Below are 16,941 nucleotides of genomic sequence, written 5' to 3' on the forward strand. Positions count from 1 at the left end.
TTCTACAACAAATTACAGAAAAGAATGAAAATCATGTTTTGACTCTTTTTGCCAGTAATACCTGCTTTAGGCAGAAGAGTTCACAATTAACCTTTCATCTGACAGAATCATTTTAGCTAAATGTCATATTTATCAATCCATAACACAGATGTAAAAATCATTTTCACAATTGGAGGAAGGAGAGAATTGTGTCTTCATGTAGTGGTTCATGTCTTACACATGGCCACAGTCTGGGCAAACTGACATAAGAGAAAGCACAAGAATACTTTTGATTGTTCTTTAATGAAGGTTTAAATAAGCATACTTTATTAATTACCAGTCAAACTGCTGCTTGGTTTACTTTACCAAAAGGAACTGAAAAACAAGGACCTTTCTAACAATGGTTCTAAATGAGAACCATATAATTTTGTAAAATGCTTAACAGAACAGAAAATAATGTGACTGAAAAACACAAAGATACCAACAACATATGTTGTAGTTCTCCAAAATGTATTTCATTACTGCTTTCGCACTTCGGTGAATTGAATACTCATAAACAGTCCATACTTAATAAATATGAAGGCCCTGGAAAAGAAGAAAATGAAAAACATTTGCATATCTCTGTATCTGTCTGTGTGTATATACATATATATATATATATATATTTTTTTTACTCTGGGATTGGCAGAAGACAGGCAAATGAATATGGCAATTAAAAAGACAATAGGTTTATGTAAATTAATCAAAAATGCAAAAATGGCTGATTAAATGCACAAATGGTAAAAATACTCATTTTTAATAAAGGCAAATTCATGGTTATATAATTAATCAGCAACTGAAAGATTATTTCCTGGGATATTTATAGGCTTGATTCCAGTGAAAATTCACACATCCAAAATGGTAATGCAACATTGCCGACAGAACATCCAACATCAATATATGAAATTAGACCCAAATTGACATAGTCATATGATTCCCAATATGAGCTGGGATTTTTCCACAGGTAGGAATCTAGGATATCAGTGAGTTAGTGAATACTCACACTATCTCCTCTGATATGTTTTAATAAAACACTCATATTATAGGGGGAAAATTCTGTTTAGGTAGAGAATGGATGGTATTATCCCTGAAGCCTCTTCCAACTATATTCTCTTATGTTTAGAGTGGAATGCTCTGAGCTTTCAAAGATATATAGAACTGAAAAGGAAAACTACACTGCTGACTTCATGACAGGCAATATAGTAATTAAGTAATCAAATTTCATTTTAGTTAAATGAGTACTTACTCAATGGCTTTCAAGGCATTGTGGGGGACACAAAGAAAGTAAAGACTGTTTTCAATGAATCTGCAATATAATTAATAGAATCAAAGGGTTTAGAGTTGAAGGGAGATTTAGTGATCACCTAATCCAAGCATAATACATCTGAGATGGTAAATTAGGGGAAAATTAGTAATATTAATTAAAAGGTACTAAAGGAAATCAAAGAATGAAGAGATTGATGTGGTTGTACAATGCCAAGAAGCCTCTCCTTATTCTGTCAGATGAAATTGACCTTTTCCTTATCAATTTTATCTTAGACATTTTTCTTTTAAGTCTGCTTGTATGTTTCCTTTGTACCTATTTCAATTCAACAAACATTTAAGGTAAAAAAAACAATTTTTTTACACAAATGAAGTCAGTTGTAAGTAAATGGAAAAAAACATTCATTGCTCATGGGTAGAACAAACCAATCAAACTGCACAAAAAATATTTCAGAGGTAGAAAAAAAATAACAAAATTCATGAGGAAAAACAAAAGGCCAAGAATATTAAGGGAAATTGTGGGGGACAAAAAGGAAGGTGGTCTAGCTATACCAGATCTCAAATTGCAGTATAAAATGGCAACCATTAAAAAACTCTGGTACTGGCTGAGAAAGAGTAGTGGACCAATGCAATAGATTAGGCATTCAACACATAATAGTAAATGATCATAATGCAAAGATCCAAGCTTCTGGAAGAAAAACTCAATGTTTGACAAAAAAAAAAACTGCTTAGAAAACTAGAAAACAATATGGCAGAAAACAGGTATATACTTAAATCTCATACTATATACCAAGATAAATTAATAAAGGGTGAAACAAAAAACAAATTAGGGGAGCAAAACTGTGTTCCATGACAACACATGTAGAACTGACATCCTGTTTATTATCTGCTCTCTCAGGGAAGGAGGAGGAGAAAACCTAGGTCACAAAATATCAAAAAATAATTTTTTAAAAATATATTTACATGGAAAAGAAAAATATAATAAACATTTAAAAGCAACTCCAAACTGGTGACACACTAACTATGGAGGTTAATCCTCTACCCTCAGAGGATTAACATGATAACTTCTAGATGAGCTGCCTAGGGTAGAAGAGAACATCCACACATTATAAAGAGTTCCCAAATAGTCAAACTGGACATCCCAGGTCCAGACCTCTTCTACTTGCTAAAAATAAATGAGCAAAACAATGTTCTAGGTCTGGGGATACAAGCACAAGCAGGGGAACTGGTCCTGCTCTTGCACACATGACAAATGCATAGATGAGGATGAGGTGGAGTTCTGAAGGGAGAGAGCCTGGCCACCTGAGTGAGATATCAGGGAAGGCATTTGAGCTGATGGCTGGTGATGTGAGTGAAGTGCATTTCAGGGAGAGCTCATGCAGATGAACATAAAGGGAAGATTAACTATTGAATGTAGGAATGCCCAGGAGTTCATTTGTATGTGAATTCACCAAACCCTGAGTCAATGCTTCCTGTGTAACAGATCCTGCAGTAAGTGGTGGTCTGTGAAGGGGACTTGGAAGAAAGAAGGTGAGAAAGGAAAGCTGGGACTGACTAAAGAAGTTTCAATGTTCATGAGCTAAGGAAATTGTATTTTATATGTGAGTCATTAGGGAACAACTGGAGGTTTTTGAGCAGGGATCTGAATTTTAGGAAGGTTAATATTTTAAAAGTTATTTGGAGGGTAGCTTGGAGAGACAGTTAGGAGAAAAGGAGGAACGATTTGGAGATGAGGACCTGAATTAGGGATCTTAAGTGGAGGAGGATGCAGGAAATATTGGGAAAGTGGAATCAACAGGATTTGTCAACTGATTGGCTATGTAAGAAGAAAAAGATGAAGGAAAAGGGAAGAGTAAAAGGGAGATCTGAAGTTGTAAATCTGGGTGACTTGGAATTTCTATCACTCTAAAATAGAAATAGGGAAGAGGATAAACAAATCTCACTTCAAATATTTACTGTGTAACTCTGGCAAGTCACTTACCCTTTGTCTACCTCTGTTTCCTCACCTGTAAAATGGAGATAATAATAGCACCTACCTCCTGAAGTTATGTGGCAATCAAGTAAGATGATATTTGTAAAACACTTTGCAAAATTTGAAATTCTACATAAATGCTATCAATTAAATTTTGTCTATCTGAGAAGACCCCGAAGGTACTTAAGTATCTGTTGAAATGGTTGCTTTCTTCAATGATTAAGTCTGATTAAAAAAGCAAAACTGAGATTTTATTTAATTATTAAGAACTACAACCACTTTCATGGTTCAAAAATCCAGAGGCTACTTAGTTGTGAATCTTTCCTTTAATAAGGTCACTATCTAGGTAGTTTTCTTTCTTTTCATGTCTTTTCCTTTGCACTACTGCAAGTATTGGGATATTATATTTTCACTGAGAAGTTAAATATATTGCAATTCATCACACTATTAAGGAACACAAGCCCTTTTTATATCTAGAAAACAATGACTTTTAAAAGACATGTTTTCTAAATACTTATATCATATCTTAATATATTCATGCAAATTGATAAATAATATGCTAATATGCTTAGATTTATGTTATGTAGATGATCAAATTTTACTTTCAAATTGTGCACCTGAGACAGAAAGGTTAAGTAAACTTGTAGCAAGTTCAGATCTATTTAACTTTATTAGATTTCACCTTGTATAGGCAAAGATGTTTTAATTTTCTGGTGGCTTTAAACTTTATATTTGGTGTTTCATTTAAAAAAATGACAACAATAAGATAACCTCTGCATTCCTCATTTAAATGTGAAAAAATATTTAAAATATGAAAAACAGTGCAATTAGTTTATTTTAATCATTGAAAATGGCATAAGACCAAATAGTTAAAAGTTGTAAAATTCTTATAACAATAATCCTTCTCAGGATACAAATTTTATTTTCAACTGTTGTTTTAGAAACTCAGTACTAAAAACTCACAGCCTCTTTCAATGAATGATGAAAACAATTGCCTGTAAACCCCATTTCTCTTCCCCCTTCCCCACAGCAAATGCTTCTGAAAACTGAATACCAGACTTAATAGATTTCAAAATCCCAAGTAATCACAATAGAATCTTCTTCCCTTTACAATGCATTTCACACCAATACAAAGGGACATATTTCATATGTACTATACATCATAGCTTAAATGTCTTGAATTTTGATTTAACTCTTATTTTTATTTTGTTTGCACTGGAATCATCAAAGAAGTTCTACTATGATGCCTCATCATGTCATAGAGATGACCCTTGATTCTCAAAGTCTTAGCATAACCCCTGGAAGGCTTCAAATACTTCAAACCATACTGGAAAGGTTTCAAAAGTATATTCCTTAAAAGAGACTATTTCACCTTTTCAAGGATGAATCTATTTAAGTACAGAAAGGCTCAGTCATCTATAAACTCACCACTTAAGAGATTAATTCTTTGGTCATATAACCTATAAAACAAAGAGTAATTCATCATGGCCCTTAGTCTTATGTCTCTACTTTTACTCAACAAGTGGCTTTAGAATTATCTATTAACAATATCTTAGTTATTAGCAATTCAAAGATACCTATCTAATGGCCAACAAATATGCATAAGCCTGGAAGTACATGCTTTCAAGGATCTTGACATTTTACTATAAAGTTAAATTGAAAGATAGTAGGAAGTTGAAGATAAACAGAAAGATGACTCATAGTTTTCCTCTTTGGAGAGGAAAATAAAGGAGATAGTGGACTTGGTTTCATCATGCATTTCATGAAACATTTGATCTTCTGGTAATGTTCACATCTTTGAAAAATGGCTGAGATGAAAAGAATTATGGTTTATGTAATCTGTTGCAGAGAATAGAGAAGCACCAAATTTTTTTGAAGAAATTGTTTTGATCCTTTAAAGAAAATAGACCACACACACACACACACACACACACACACACACACACACATTTTGATACTCAGTGGCTTCAATGAAAATAAGTATAGTTGGAGAGTAATAGTAGGTTGAAAAATATGGTTTAAGAGCAAGAAATTAAAAAATAATCAAGGTCTGTGGACTATCCAGAAGCCTCAAGTCCAAACACCATATGTAGTTTGAGAAAAAAATTTAAAAGCCCTTTTTATAATAAGAAGTGAATAATTTGGGGAAATCTGGGTAGCTCAGTGGATTGAGAGCCAGGCCTAGAGATGGGAGGTCCTGGGTTCAAGTATGGCCTCAGTCTAATTTAAGCTGTGACCCTGGGCAAGTCACTTGATCCCCATTGCCTAATCCTTACTGCTCTTCTGCCTTAGAAACAATACATAGCATTGATTCTAAGATAAAAGGTAAGAGTTTAAGGGGAAAAAAGTGAATAATTTATCTGTCTCTTGGCTTTCCAGACTGATTCCAGTTTCAGATATAATCCTAGTTTGTTTGTTTCTTTTTTTAAATAAAAACCCTTACCTTCTGTCTTGGAATCAATACTGTGTGTCCCTTCCAAGGCAGAAGAGCAGTAAGGGCTAGGCAATGGGGGTCAGGTGACTTGCCCAGGATCATACAGTTGGGAAGTGTCTGAGGCCAGATTTGAACCTAGGACCTCCTGGCTCTCAATCCACTGAGCTACCCAGATGCCCCCTGCTAGTTTCTTTAAAAAGCTTTTTTAGGTTTCCATTAATGCTAGTGCCTTCCCTTTGGGAATATCTCCAAGAATGCATCTTATAGTTATTTGCACATTTTTCCCCACTAGATCATAAAAACTCCTTGAGGTTAGGGACTGTTTTTGCTTTTCTTGGCATTCCCAGAACTTTGCAAAAATTTTTAAAACACAGTAAGTACTTGGTTAATATTTGCTGACTGACAAAGAAAGAGACTTTAAATTGTGATAGGAAATGATGTGGGAGTCATTGCTGAATCAGATCTTGATATACTTTAGATCGCTGGATTGATATAGCAAAGAAAAAATTTAATTCAAAGAAAGAAGAAAAAGTTTTAAAACATCTGCAAAGTATTTAAAAAGTTGACAGAAGAAAAATATGAAGTGAATGTAATAAAGGATATCAACACTATGTCAATTTCATACACTAGTTCAATTAAAGTAAATCTACTGTGATAATGAGACCAAAAGAGCCTAATATGTTCCTTAATTAGCAAACACTTGACCCCAGTTGGCAATCAGGAAGATGAGATACAAAGGCAACATGAGTTTTAAAATTAATTCACGTGTAAATTCTAATATATAGATAGTGGAAAACTATGAGCATCACCACTTCACACAATGAGAAGCTGTGAAAGGAACAGGTCAAGGAGTTGTCCATCTCAACAGTCACCATGTGAGCACCAAAGTCTATAACTAGAGGGCGGATCATAAAATGACAACAATAGAAGTGATCCGCAAAGTTCTTTACAAGTCCTTTCCACTATCTAGGCTGTCAGAGTCACAACCTTTAAATTTTAATATTATTTATTTTCATTTAAAATAAGGCATGTCTTCAGATGTGCTTATATAAAAATGATGTTGAAGAAAACTGCTAGAGAAAAATGGATGAACGAGACCAAGTATACTGAGTGGAGGTTTGTGTAGGTATATTTTGAAGGCATTGAGGGGATCCCAAAGGTAAGATGTAAAATGTGTTTTTAAAAAGTCTCAGACCTTATTCCAAAAAAAAAGTCCAATAACTTACTGATCCATGAGCCTACATTCTAATCTATATAAATTATTTTATGAGGCCATGCTCTGAGGCCATACCCATATCTATACATCCTTGATGAGGATATTGGAAGATAACAGGCAGGCTTTCATAAGTAGTATTTCAGTTGATCATGTCTTAACACTTAACAGCATAGAAGATGTAGAGGAAATATAACTAACCAGAATGGTTATCTTTTTTTTGCTATAAAATGAACACTTCCTTAAATTACCTTTTGGGGTCTTTCATTCGTAGGTGAAAATTCTAAACAGTTTCTTCAAAGACATTAGCAGAGAAAACCTCATTTGATGACTTCTGATTATTACTATCAAATAAAGCACAAAACATAAATATATTTGACAAAATTATTTTCGAGTTTTGGAGCAGATCCAATGCAAAATCTAAATTTGGGAAGGAATTCCTGTATATGGTGAGGTCTTGTTTGTGCAGGACATTATGATGCCCTGGAGAATTTTGATAAATCTTCTAAATGAGATATATAACAGAAACAGTTTGCATTATCATCATAGAAAATATATGCAAATAGATAATGAGTTGTGCCCAAAATTGGACCAGAGGAGGATGGAGGGTAGATTATTTTTGAGAAGCTATAGTTCTTTTAATGACCCCACGTTTCTCCAAGCAACAAAGGTCCATTCGTTTAATAACAATATTCTGGTAAAACTGTAAGGCTATAAAAAAAAACAGTACTTCAATATTTAAGGAATTTAAATTAAATATTATTCCAACAATGTAGATGCATGTTTAAGTATGAGCAAGCTTGAATAAATAACCAAAAATTATAGAGGAAAAGTATTATAAAGAAAGTCATCAAAGATAGGCAAATGAAAAAAAGATGGGTTGCTTATGCAGTTTAAACCAATGGATAGCTTGATTGTTTCATTGCTATTCCCTATGATATTGAGGAGATCTAAGTGAAATCCTTAGTATGTGAGTAGCTCTAGTGCCAACCTATGAGGGGACAAAGATAAAGAGTATCTACCTGAAAAGGGTTATTATGAGGATCAAATTAGATAATGTATGAAACATGCTTATAAATTTTATAGTGATTTATATATACATATATACACACATATGTGTATATAAAGTTCAAGTATATATGAACTATCATCATTATTATTATGAAAATTACATAAGATGAGCAGGCAACTGTGGGCTCTGATATGAATTATTAGAGTATTGATATCAGAGAATCATAAAATTCGAGTGTGAGGAGGGATTTCAGCAGCTTTGAAATTAGTGGATCTGCAAAAGCAATCCTTACTATAACATACCTAACAAGTGGGTTCTGCATGGAGACCTTAAGTCATGGGGATCCTCAAACTCTCAGGGCAGCCCATTATATTTTTTGACAGCATTAATTATTAGGAAGGCTTTTTTCACACATCAAATATAATTGTTCTCTTCCATATCCACCCATTGCTCCCAATTCTGTCTTACCAGTTTAATTCCTCTTTCATATGGAAATCCTTAAAAAAATTAGTACGAGTACTTTGTTCCTTCCAAGTATTCTGTTCTCTGGGATAAATATAATTTCCTTCATCTGAAGCCAATGGGGCATAGACCCAAGTCTCTTTATCATTTTTGTTTCTCTCTTTTGGACATCTTCATCTCACCAAGAGCCTTCTTAATCTTTGGTGCCTACAATTGAACACAACAGCCTAAATGTCTGAGTAGAATAAAGTACAGAAGCATTTACTGTCTCCTTTTTCCTGGAACCTATTTCTCTTGATATAGCTCAAGATCCATTAGTTTTCTTCACTGCCATAATTGCATGGCTGATTAATTGTAGACCTGTAGGTCTCAACCCTATGTCCTGCACTCGTGAAGTTTATTTTTATAACCTAAGTATCTTTTATCCTTATTGAATTTCATCTTTAATTCAGTCCAATGTTCTAGTATATTAAAATAATTTTGGATTCTAACTCTGCTATCTAGACTATTAATTATACTTTTTACTTTTGTCAGCTGAAAATTTGATGAACATGCCATCATCCAAATAATTAATAAAAATATTCATTGGTTAATATAGGGTAAAGCATAGCTTATGGATACCATTTACTAGAATCCAACTACCATATTAATATTGAACCATTACTGAATACTCTGGGAGTAGCCATTCATCTAGTTTGGAACCCATCTAATTCTAGTATTCATCAGTACACATCTTTGCCAAAAAAAGAGTATGAATCATTTCATTAAATGTTTAAATTAAATTTAATTTAAACAATTATAGCATTCCCTTTATCAATTTAGCATTCCTGTCAAAAAGGGAAATTGGATAGTTTGGCATGGTACCTTCTTAAAACTATGTCAGTTTTTTGTAATCAATATTCCCTTTTTAGATGTTCAGTAACTGTTTTTAATGATCTGTTCAACATTTGTTTCCTCATAATTGAATTCAAACTTACTGGTCTATATAGTTTACAGATGTTCTTTTCTTTTCTTTTTTTTTTTTAAACTGGAATATTTGCCTTTTTCTTGTCCTATAGTACCTCTCTTGTTTTCTGTGGTTTAGCAATCATACATGACAGGTTTTGTGAGTAGTTAAAAGTTTCTCTTTGGGGAGCAGCTTGGTAGCTCAGTGGATTGAGAGCCAGGCCTAGAGACAGGAGGTCCTAGGTTCAAATCTGATCTTGGACACTTCCCAGCTGTGTGACCCTGGGCAAGTTACTTAACCCCCATTGCCTAGCCCTTACCACTCTTCTGTCCTGGAACCAATACACAATACCAAGACAGAAGAAGGTAAGGTTTAAAAGAAAAAGAAAAGTTTCTTTTTGTACCTATGCATAGAGGTTTCTGAAGATGAGCCAAAGATACTTATAGTACACAGTTTATGCTAGGTTCACAATTGATTAGCCTTTGGCTTTTGGACTAGTTTGTTGCACTGAGGGTGGGGCATGATATTCCTAATATGTTAGTTGACATCAGGGGTTCAAAACAGGGAGAAATCTTTTAATGAGTCTTATCCAAAATCTGGAGTAAAATAATGTAAAACATAAGGGCTAGATGTAATTTTTTTATATTGAAATTAGTGCCCTCTTTCCCTTTGCTTCCACATTATCAATTCCCAATTTGTGTCTGTACACATATTAGTTTCTTAGGTCAAGGGCCATGTTCTACATATATACTTGATAGACTTTTAAAGTCAGACAGGAGTTAACAGATTAAGGTCTTAGTCTATTTCTTTAAAATTATATGTAAAGCACTGAAGAAATACAATAGTCTTTAAAACTTAGAACTTTTGTTGGATATTCACATGCATTTTAAACAAGAACAGTAATATGAGAGAACTTTTGGTTATAAGGCTAAAGGTTTTTCTTTTTAAGATTAATTATTTCAGGTTCCTTTAGCAATCCAGAAAATTGTAGTAAGTATACTATGCACAAAAAGTGGTCAGGATATTACTAGAGAACTTTGTGTGCTTTGGGTTTTTTCCTAGAAGATATGAAGACACTGAATTCATGAAAAGTTATTTTTAAAAAGAATTATTAAAAAAGGGGATAAAAAAGTGGAAAGTTGAGATTTTTGTAATCTGGTGAAAAAGCAAAGGCTTTTTTCCAGATTATCTATTATCATCATTGTCACATTTTAATTATTCCGTTTATCTTTACAATCTAGTTTGAATTCTAATAAGCCATTTACTAACCTATATGTCATTCTCCCTCTTCCCAAGGAATTTGGTACTTATTTCATAGTTTTCCTCTTCATTCTAAGTTTGTTCTTTATATCAGTGGTTCTTTAGCTTTTTTTGTCTAGTGAAGCCCATGGATCCTTCTTCGAGTAATAGCATTTTTCTTTGTCTTCAAAACTTCATTCTCAAGAGTTTCCTATCTCCTGTAGGCTGTCTTTCTTAACAGAATTTTAGTTCATAGGGCTTTTCTTGAAACCCTTCCCTCTGTTCTCTTACCTCCAGTACTTAGCACAGTATTAGGAGCAAAGTAAGAGTAATAAAGGCTTTCTATAGAGAGAATCAAATCAAGAAGAGAATATTTGTCTAGGATGTGACAAACATGATAGCAGACTAGAATTTTTCTCTAGACCTTATTAACTCTCAAACACTTCTATTTGCCCAAAATAGCACCAGAACTATAGTAGTTATGGTTGAATCCACATAATAGGAAAGTCCTAGAAGGACAGAAACCCAAAAAGGCAAAAGTTTTATGAATTTAATGTTGGAGAATTCTAATCAAAGTGCTTATTTAGCACTCTTGTGTCTTATTCAAGGAATCCCTTCCAGTGGCAGATACAGTTGCCTCCATCTAGCCTTTGCCCACCCTTACTTCAATGCAATAATAGGTTTTGATTCTGCTTCTTCATGGCAAGTGTGGTGTTATCATAGGGGAGAGACCCAGGCTTCTTTCTACCTGGTGTACCCCCCAAGGGTTAGGGATTCACAAAGCTAGAAAGCCTTTGTCAAGAATACTCATACCTTCCTCTCTGCACGATGTTGAAGAAGCTGATTTATCATAGTCAGAGAAGGAAAGAAAATGATAAGGAGTCAGTATGACTGGCTACATGAGACCTGAAGGAAATGGTAAAGAAGGATAAATGGGGTCAGTTTTATACCACCAGAAGACTTGGAGCAGGAACTGTTGCTAGTGAAATGTAAATTCTCTGATGTAGAGATAGGCAAAGACAGCCTTATAGTGCAGATTTATTGGCATATTCCAAAGGAGGAGTGAGGGAGGAGAGCTAGAAAGTGAAAAATAATATACAGGGGTAAAAGAGGATAAATTCATGTAAGATTTCAAGAGGAAGAAAATTCAATTAAAAAGCAAGTACACAAGAAAATAAACCAGTAGAATGGATGCTAAAATTAGAAGGATGAGTATTAAAACCTCAAAAAATTATAAGATTTCCTAAATAATTATTATATGTCAAAGGAAGTTTTATCAATTTTGGATGATACACAGAATTCTATGGGATTCCAAGAAATGGAGCATTAAAACATTCCATGGTGATTCGAAAGAGAAATGAAAAACATGAAAGAATAATTGAGAAGAGAACAAATATTACCAATAGCCTGTAAAGCAAAAATAACTGGTAGAGTGGAAAAAACTTAAAATCTATAGCTGAGAGTTTCTATAAAGATAATTAACTAAAAAGAACATTTTACAGAACTTCTAAAATGAAGATAATAATACTAACTGACAGAATTCATAAATATCTGGGGGAAGTAGAAGAGGAAGGAATAGAGAGATTCTTCAAACTCCAATACTTACAGTGTTGAAATTTAGTAATTCTAATAGTGAACAAAGAATGCTGAAGCTTGTCAGTGAAATGAACTTCAAATGCAAAGAGAAGAAAATTAAAATAACATTTTGCATTTCCCAAAATCACATTATGGATGGAATGACATATTTTAAAATTTAAAGAACTCAATATGCAATCCAAAAATCTCAGCTTAAGCAATGAAAAATATGGTCCTCCACTGAAAAGTCTAAAAGTGGGGAGAATATTTGATTTCAAAACAGAAACACAAGAAAGGCAAAGAAGATCATTTCCCTTTCATGACTCTTTTATCTTTTGAAATGAGAAATTATCACGTCAAGCTAAGGATATATTATATACTCCACTTTTGTCAGGGAGGGTTTCTGTCCTATTGGTCAGTTTGTGATCTCTTTCTTATTTCCTTTTTCTGTCTAAACAAAACAAAAACTAAAGTCAGGTATGCAAACAACTATATTCACATAAGAAATTATCTCATATTGGAGATGTTATCTGATAGTCAGAAGAGAGGTTAGGGCTGGACAAACATCTGAGAATTGTCTGTAGAGAGAAATGGAGTTGGTGAGATCACCTAAAGAAATGGTATAGAGGAAAAAAGAAGGCTTAAGCCAGAGCCCTGGGTTATATGTGCATTTAGTGGAGAGAAATTAAAAGGAGATGGTCTAAAAGTATAGATTATATGCCAACAAGCCAAGAATTAAGAATATAATAAAATAATCAAGGGTAATCTCACCTAGAAGATTTGTTCCCAAAGACATTATATTGTCTGGGAACCTTACCTAACTAATCACATTCTAAAATGATTTCTACTTTCTCTTTAATCATATTTCTAAATTATCTTACTCATTGATTATTTCTTGCCTTTCATTCACAGCAATAATAATAAATACCTATTGATTGACTGAAAGAGAGGCTCAGTCCAACAAAATCTTAATCAAACTCAGGTCCTACAGATAAAAAACAAAAGGTGGCCAGTTCACATTTTCCTGGGTGGTAAAATAATCTGAAGAGGGAGCTAGCAATAACAAGTAAGTGGAGTGAAGAAAAGGTTCAGTCAGGTAAGAATTCTTAACTGGGGGGGGGGGGGTTTCATGAACTTTCCCCCCTAATTTTTTTATACATATTTTCACTATAATTGATTTTCTTTGTAATCTTATGTATTTTATTTTGTGATTTAAAAATATTATTCTGAGATGGTGATGTAAGTCTTCACTAGATTGTCAGAGTAGTCCATGATAAAGGAAACGTTAAGAACCCTAGTCTAGAAAGTATTACTTAAGTTGGACCTTGGAAAAAGATGAAGATTTTAAATGGCAAAATTGAGGAGACAGTTCACTTGAGACATAGGATACAACTTGTGGAAAAGTGAGGTAGGAAATGAAATGCCAGATTTGAGAACAAGATGAAAGCTAACGTGATAGAAAATTAAAATAACTGAAAATCTGAAATTCATTCAGATTAATGGGCTGAAGCTAAACTGTGATGGGCTTTAAATTCTGTCTAAGGTTTGTTCCAATTCTGAAATTCCATGATTATTCTGAACAGAATCTCAGAATTAGAAGTGATATCAGTAGGTCTACATCTGAACAGGAATACTCTGTTTCCTGAAGATGTATAGTGAGTGTAAGAAATTAAATTTAGGGGTTTGACTAAATATGAGAATTCTAAAATAATATTGTGGTCACTGATTTAAATATATAACTTAAGACAAAAATTACTTTAGTAGCTTTATTTACAAAGAGGTAGAAAGAGTGAAAATGGAAAAAGGTAGCCAAAGAGACAGAATTTAACAAGCCTACTTAGCCCTTGGCTCAGCCCACAGCTTCAGCACATCTGGTGGTGTCTTCAGCTACTTACTCACCCAGAGTGAAATCCTTCAGCATCAGAGTCCAAAGGAGCAGTCCTCCAAGAAGCAGTACAATAGCCAAGGTCCCAAGTTGAAGCTGAAGTCTCGGTTGAAAGACACCTCTCTAAGAATACCAGTCAATGCTCCCTGAACAGGAAATTCAGGACTTTTTATAGTCCTTTTCCCACATCACTTCCTGTCTCTTCCTCCACTTTATGGGAACCAATTGCAGTCTTTCAATTTGCTTAGCACTGCTCAGATCAGTCGTTTCTGGAGTTGTCACCCACTTTTAGCAAGTGACTTGGGAACACTCTTACTTAGTGTTAAGTAGGGGAGCTTAAGTTTTTGATTGGTTAACTTAAACATTGCTGATTGATAGACAAAGAAAGTTTGATTTACTCTTCACATGAAGATGACTTGATCTTTTCCTAAAGAATCCCATCTCACTTTTGGAGAGCCTTAATTATCAGGATGCAGCATAAACTTTATTCTCCTTGACTAATACCTATTGTGGTCAAGCAAAAAATTGTCTATGCCAGTGGACCTTTGGCCTGAAGTCAGAAAGACCTGTTGCAGAAAGATGACAGAAAACCTACACTACATCAAGAAGATCAAGAATGAACTTTGGATATGGTTGATTGAACTGAACTTTGATTGAATGTTTATTGTAAATGTACACATTTATGCCAAAAGGGACTGCCCCTAATTTGGCTTTCTGTCAATGTGCCCAGCAAAACATTGGTTTTGCTTTCTTTCTTATTTCCTCCCTCACTACTCTATTTTCCTCTTAGAAATTTGAACATTGTGTATATCTATAGTTAGAAGTGCATTTAGGATTACAAGATGATTATGTTAAATGATCAATGGGGAGACTAGTCTCCCAATGATCATTCAGGGGGAATTGTGAACCTTAAAAATTCCCAGACCCTACTTCATAAGATTCGATTAAGACCATTCCCCATTTGGGCAGTAAACTCTACTTAGATCAGGAATTCTACTTCACCTACTTAAGTCTGCCCGAGGGTAAGATAAAGTTGTAAACTCTTTTCTGAACAATGAAAAGTACTTAAACCCAAACTTATAATAAGGCAAAAAGTTCTTAAGATAAGTACCTATAAAGGTCAAGCAACTTGTGAATTTACAAGGAATAAAGAGCTGAGAAACTTACTCAGAGCTTTCCTGGTGTGAATTACTCAAAAATTTACATCTTCTTAGGTGTGAACTAAGAATGGTCTGTCCTTTGAAAACCGTCTACTGTGATTGGTAGATGTAAGAATTTAGGGGAGGTGACATAGGAAAAAATTCCCTATATAAGGAGTCTCTAAGGAGGCTCTGGGAACAGTCTCTTGAAAACAGTCTCTAAGGAGGCTGCTGAAAAACAGGCTCTAAGGAGGCTTTTGGGAGAGAGCTCTGGAAATAAGCTCTTGGGACAGTCTCTGGCTGGAATTCCCTTTGAGGAGGACTCTGGCTGGAACTCCCTCTAAGTAGACTCTGTCTCTCCTAGGTCTCTCTCGGGACAGTCAGCTGGGAAGTCTGAATTGCAGCTGGTGCTTCTCTGATCACTAGAATCCCTTCGTGGTCGCCATAAACTGTAATAGTTAAAAGAGTGGGAACCATAAACTGTAACTATACATATATACAAAGAGTCTCTAAGGAGGCTGTTGAAAAGACCAGTCTCTAAAGAGGCTGATGGGAGAAAGCTCTGGAAACAGGCTCTTGGGACAGTCCCTTGAGAACAGTTAGCTGGAAAAGACTGCCTTGAAGGGTCTCTCTCGGGACTCTCTTGGGGACATTCGAATTCACATTCAGATTCAGATTCAGGATTGAGCTGGTGAAGTCAGCTGAGATGATGCTGGCCTGGTGTCACTAGAATCTTTGCTTCGATAGATTTTGTGGTGAATGATTAAGGACTTACTGATATCTCTCTCTTAAGACTCAGGTCTAGGCCATGTTGGCTTAAGGCCCTTCATACTTATTCCTTTCTTATTCTTTCTCTCCTTTTCTTTAATTCCTCATTTGTATTAATTAAAATCTCTATAAACCCCAACTGACTTGGGTATATGTGAATAATTGGGAATATTTCCCTGGCGACCACCTTATATTTGATTTTAAAACAAGACATTGTAGTGAAAACATATTTTCTGAGGTCACAATTTACTCATCCACTCTTATATCTACTACAATTTAAGTCTTCCATAATTTTAATCACTACAGTTTATGACACCCAACCATTGCTAACTCTTACAGTTTATGGCTCCCACTCTTTTAACTATTACAGACCTGAGCTCAAACATGCCCTCAGACACTTCCAAGCTGTTTGACCCTAGGGAAGTCCCTTAAGTGTCTGTTTCAGTTTCTTCATGTATAAAATGGAGAAAATGATAATACTCACCTCGCAATGATGTGAGGATCAAATTAGGTGATTGTAAAGCATTTAGCACATTGTCTACACATAGTAGGCAGTATGTAAAAGTTTATTCCTTTTTCTCCTCTTATCCACCTCCTCCAGATGACAGTCTAATAATGCCTGGGGAAACCTATAACTTCTCCACTGTATTTTCTCTTCTTCAGGCTAAACATCCTGAGTTCCTTCAGACAATATCTTGTTTCTCTAGACCCTTTACCTTCTTTGTTATTTTCCTCTAATTTATCTCTCCCCGCCGCAGTGATATTGTAAATGCCATAATGCTATGGACTATGTATTATAGCAAAAGAACGTAAGTTCTTGCTGAATAACTATGTTAGCTGTAGTAGTTAATGAAAATTCTCTAATTTTTACCTCTGATCTAAAACCACAGCACCTTAATGTGATTATAATCATCTATGGTTTAAAAGGAATAACAAAGTGCTTTGAAAATCTTACTTTATAAATGTTAACTATTAATTAATTTTAGTCCTTTCAAGACTTGATCAAGTGTGATCA

At 34.4% G+C, this 16,941-nt stretch overlaps 1 long non-coding RNA gene across 1 annotated transcript; it reads right to left on the reverse strand.

Annotated features, from left to right (window-relative positions):
- Positions 1 to 266: 266 nt before the first annotated feature.
- LOC103099807 (uncharacterized) lies at positions 267 to 12,205 on the reverse strand. The gene is made up of 3 exons (XR_001629209.2): positions 8,381 to 12,205; positions 7,152 to 7,244; positions 267 to 564 (listed from the first exon to the last, which is right to left on the reverse strand). It is a non-coding gene; the product is annotated as an uncharacterized LOC103099807 (long non-coding RNA).
- Positions 12,206 to 16,941: the final 4,736 nt, after the last annotated feature.

This window comes from Monodelphis domestica, chromosome 3 (genome assembly GCF_027887165.1).
Source record: "Monodelphis domestica isolate mMonDom1 chromosome 3, mMonDom1.pri, whole genome shotgun sequence".
Taxonomy (NCBI): domain Eukaryota; kingdom Metazoa; phylum Chordata; class Mammalia; order Didelphimorphia; family Didelphidae; genus Monodelphis; species Monodelphis domestica.